The sequence below is a fragment of the Micromesistius poutassou genome (genome assembly GCF_964030765.1).
Source record: "Micromesistius poutassou genome assembly, chromosome: 12".
Classification (NCBI taxonomy): Eukaryota; Metazoa; Chordata; class Actinopteri; order Gadiformes; family Gadidae; genus Micromesistius; species Micromesistius poutassou.
In genome coordinates this window covers 10,672,552-10,677,551 of record NC_140282.1, presented here as the reverse complement: position 1 = coordinate 10,677,551, position 5,000 = coordinate 10,672,552, and the positions used below count along the sequence as shown (strand labels likewise).

Genomic DNA, 5,000 nt, shown 5'->3' with positions numbered 1-5,000 from the left:
GTGTGTGTGTGTGTGTGTGTGTGTGTGTGTGTGTGTGTGTGTGTGTGTGTGTTTTGAGTGTATACAAATAAGACAGGAGTAAAGAAAGAAAGAGAGTGGAGCCATAGCCATAGAGCCACACATATACACACACATATGCACAAGTACACACAACGTGGTACGACAAACAGGATAAGCAATGCACAAACACACACATATCAAACAGAAAATAAACACAACCGCAAGAATCAAAACCACAGGCACTGAGACACACACACACATACACACCCACACCCACACCCACACACACTCATGCACACCCAACCATACCCCACCACACATACATAACTGCTGCATACTACAGCAGGTGACACACACACACACACACACACACACTCTCATGCTCTCACACTCTCTCACACACACACTTACACACACACTGATCAGAGCCACCGGTGACATGTGAAGGTTTCTTTGTGAAGGCCACGTGCCCCCCCCCCCCCCGCGCTGCCTCCCCAGCCCCCTGCCCCCCCCCCCCATCCCCCCGCCCCTCTGAACTGTTTATAGCGCCTGTATCTCTGAAGGAACTCTGCCTGCTCTCTATTAGTTCCCCGCTCTGACAGCTGTGGGCGCCGCACAGAACCGCCGGACCCGCCCGCTTCCAGTCCGCGGCGGGAAACACACATCTTATAAATCATGTGTCCTCCATTAGCATAAACGCCCCCCCTCCCCCCTCCCGCCCCCTCCATGCGTGTGCGCACGTTTACCCTCCGAGGTTAGCGTGTTTGTGTGCGTCGCGGGCGTGTGTGCGCGTTGCGGCGTCCGTGATTGGCTGCCGCTGTTTCTCTCGTCAAATTGATTCCGTTGCCGTCGTCGCCATGCGGCACGTGGAGGGAGATTAGCCCACTTTTTTTTTTTTGCGTTACGCGTTAATTACCTATAAAATCTAACTAATTCCGATGCTAAATCCATTTTAATTTTCTCATAATTAAGCCTCCAGATTGAATCCCCTTAAACGCGTCGGGGGCTTCATTAAGTTAACCCGTCTTTGTTGTCGCCGGAGTTTCCGGCGAGGCCCCGGTTTCCGGGCGGTTCTGCTCGGTTGAATCTGGCTAACCGATCAGTTTGTGGCAGTGGGAGAGGGAAACGGACCCCGCCTTGCAGTCAGTTTCTCTCTCTCTCTCTCTCTCTCTCTCTCTCTCTTTCTCTCTCGCTCTCTCTCTCTCGCTGGCTCTCGCTCGCCCGCTCTTTATGTTTTTTTTTCCTTTTCCTTTTTTATCTGTGTCCTCTTCCCTCATTCTGTCTCATCTGAGAAAGAGGCCCTCTGAGACGCAGGGGAGGGGAGGGGAGGGAGGGAGGGGGAGAGGAGATGTGCTTTTCCACCTCTGTGAAGGAGGGATTGCTTATTTGTTGTGGGCGCCGGGGAGGGGGGGGGGCGTTTGGGGGGGCAGAGGAATCTATTCCGTTCACATCATCACATCCTGACAAGGCCGAACTCTAAGTGCAGATATTGAGAAAGGACGGGATCTGTTTGCAGGCTGTCCTTCATCCTCTGTCTTCCACCTGTCCTTTTTACTCGCTCCCTCCTTTCGCCTCTTTCGTTGGCTCCGTTTTGAAAAGAGGAAGAAAAGAAAAAAAATGCAGACCCTGCTTGGTGAATCTCTACCTTTCTCTCAATCACTCTCTCGCTCGCTTTCCTCTCTCTCTCTCTCTCTTGTGCACTCTCTCTCCCGCGCAATATCTCTCACGTGCTCTCCCTCGCTCGCTCTCTCTCGCACGCTCTCTCTCCCCCTTGCTATTCACCTCTCTCCCTCTCTCTTTCTCCCCCTCTTTCCCTCCCCCTTCTCCTCCTCTCCCTCTCTCTCTCTCTCTCTCTCTCTCCACCTCTCTCTCTCCTGATCCGCTCCACTTACCAGCTGACACCACAGAAGCTCGCTCGTCCGCGGAGAGTCTGCGTTCTTTTGTTTTCCCGTGCATTATGGTAATTAGGGACGGCCGCTCCCCACCGCCACCGTCGCTCCATCCATTATTATTTTTTTACCCGCAGGAGGAAAATTAAAAAGGCAGCCCCCCTGCTTTCATGCAGCACACCTACTGCCTACCAGCACCATCACCAGCACCATCACTACCAGCACCATCACTACCAGCACCATCACCAGCACCACTACCAGCACCATCACCAGCACCACTACCAGCACTATCACCACCACCACTACCAGAACTATCACCCCCATCACTATCTGCACCATCACCAGCACCACTACCAGCACCATCACCAGCACCACTACCAGCACTATCACCCCCATCACTACCAGCACCATCACCAGCACCACTACCTGCACTATCACCACCACCACTACCATCACTATCACCCCCATCACTATCAGCACCATCACCACCAGCCCCATCACCACCAGCCCCATCACCACCATTACAAGCACCATAACCACCACCATAACCACCACCAACACCACCACAAGCACCACCACTACCATCACTACAAGCACCATCTAACACTACCATCACCAGCACCACTCCCAGCCCCATCAGCACCCCCACTATCAACACCATCACCACCACCATCATCACCACTATCACATTATCACCACCTCCACCAACTTGACATTTCAATCATAACAACTTAGCTAATCCGGACGTGGTGGTCCTGCATGTATACACACAAATTAGGGCACCGGTGCTAAGATTCGCTACCAGGGTTATTTTTTTTACCGGTCGTCGGAAAACAAATCAGCCCTGTTGAGGCGGCGGGCTGTGTTTTGGCCACTAATATGTCCGTTGTCATTCTTCCGGTGTTCTGGACGATAATTCTCCTCATTAACCTTCGTCTCCTCAACAGAGGCCACCCACGTGACCTTTGACCCCGCCATAATTACACAACCGCCACATTCTCCTTCTCGGCCTGTTACTCCGTTTATCTGCCTATCTCTCTGTCTATGTGCCATTCTGACACATACACATTATCTCCCTCTTTGCGTCTCTGTTTCTCTTTCAATCGCTCTCTCTCTGTCTTTTTCTGACACATACACATTATCTTTCTGTCTGTCTGTCTGTCTGCCTGTCTGTCTGTCTGTCTGTCTGTCTCTCTCTCTCTCTCTCTCTCTCTCTCTCTCTCTCTCTCTCTCTCTCTCCCTGTCTCTCTTTCTTTCTCTCTCTCTCTCTCTCTCTCTCTCTCTCTCTCTCTCTCTCTCTCTCCTTCACTGCAGCAGTGACAGTCATGGCTGCCAGAGTCCAATGGCTCACCATCCCTCCTGCTCCTCCTCCTCCTACTCCCCCTTCCTTCTCCTCCTCCCCGCGGACTGCAGCAGGTCTTCCTGTCATCTGCACCTCTTTGCCCCCCCTCCTTCCCTCCCTCTCTCTCCTTCCCTCTATCTCTGTCTCCCTCTGTCTCTCCCTCTGCCTCTTTCTCCCTCCCTCTGTCTCCTCAACCTCGCACGTCCCTCTCTCCTGTCAGTGTTGCTGCTGGCTAAAGGCTGATACTTGATATTCAGAGGATAGCTGCTCTTGTCTCTGAGATTTAATCAGTGGCTGTTCGCTCCCACTGCAGAGGAGGGGAGAGGAGAGGAGAGGAGAGGGAGTGGGAGGAGAGGAACGAGGGAGAGAGGAGAGGGAGTGAGGAGAGGGATAGGCAGAATAAAAGGCGAAGGCAGACTGTTTATATGTAACAATAACAAAGCCTGCTGCCTGTAAAACACAATCTGCAAACGCTGCTCTTCAAGGAGATCTTCAGTCCTGGATTAGTGACAGACAGGGGGGAGCATCTAATGTGTGTGTGTGTGTGTGTGTGTGTGTGTACGTGCGTGCGTGCGTGCGTGCGTGTGTGTGTGTGTGTGCGTATGTGTGGGTGTGTGGATGGGTGTGTGTGTGTGTGTGTGTGTGTGTGTGTGTGTGTGGGTGTGTGGATGGGTGTTGTTGTTGTGTGTGTGTGTGTGTGTGTGTGTGTGTGTGTGTGTGTGTGTGTGTGTGTAAACATACTTACTTAGGTTAAGACTTTTGAGAGGTAGCTCAGTAAATAAACAACATTAAAAGCAGCATACAACTTAAAAGAAGGCGGACATTGTATTGTGGTTTAAGTGCTGGTGTATTTAATAGATGTCACTTTGCCTCTTTGGCTTTTTCTTAGTATTTATCATCACGGCTATGTCTTTCTTTGCACTACGCAGATCATAGCCTTAATAAGAATTTCAGTGTAGCAAATGACCATTTTGTTTGTCGATAACGTAACTGATGTCTTTGACAAAGGTGACACTTATGTGTTAAGGACACATACGAAAGTCTGTGAGTGTGTCGATCCATCAATAGAGAAAGGGTCATTTTATTTATCTAGCAGGGGTATTTATCTGTTTTTGTGTCAGTGTCAAGGTAAAACGTATCCTCTCCTCTCCTCTCCTTTCCTTTCCTCTCCTCTCCATCTCCTCTCCTCTCTTCTCCTTTCCTCTCCTCTTCTCTCCTTTCCTCTCCTCTCCTTTTTCTGTCACACTTCTCTGTCAAATCTGTTAAATCTGAAAGAAGTTGATTGTCAGTGTCTCAGTGTGTAATCCCGCTGATTGTGTGTGTCTATGTGTTGTCAGTTCTAACGGTGAGCCGATGTGTATCTATGTGTGTGTGTGTGGGTCTTTGTGGTGTGTGTACTAACTCTGATTGTGTTTGACAGATATGGAGTCCGGAGAGCGGCTGTCTTCCCCCGCGCCCACCCTGTCTGCTGCTCGCACCTCCTCCCCCGCCACCTCCTCCTCCTCCTCCTCCTCACCCCCGGCTCCTCACCCCAAGACCAGCCTCGCCTCCAGCGGACCTCCCGCCCTGGGCTCCACCCTCAGCAACTCTGGTAAGGCACCTGTCCGCGTCTGTTTCCTCGTCATGTTGGAGCCAGCAGTCCTACAGTGTTGCATTACGGTAGAACCTCTGATCCAGCAGTCCTACAGCGTTGCATTACGGTAGAACCTCTGATCCAGCAGTCCTACAGCGTTGCATTACGGTAGAACCTCTGATCCAGCAGTCCTACA

The 5,000-nt window shown here is 51.4% G+C and overlaps 1 long non-coding RNA gene across 1 annotated transcript in view; it reads left to right on the top strand.

Moving 5' to 3' along the window:
* The window catches only part of LOC311356022, a 49,875-nt gene extending 45,075 nt beyond the window's left edge, over positions 1 to 4,800 (top strand). Inside the window, exon 3 of the long non-coding RNA XR_014637569.1 lies at positions 4,652 to 4,800. This is a non-coding gene — a long non-coding RNA (uncharacterized lncRNA). The remainder of the gene's footprint in view (positions 1 to 4,651) is intronic.
* Positions 4,801 to 5,000: the final 200 nt, after the last annotated feature.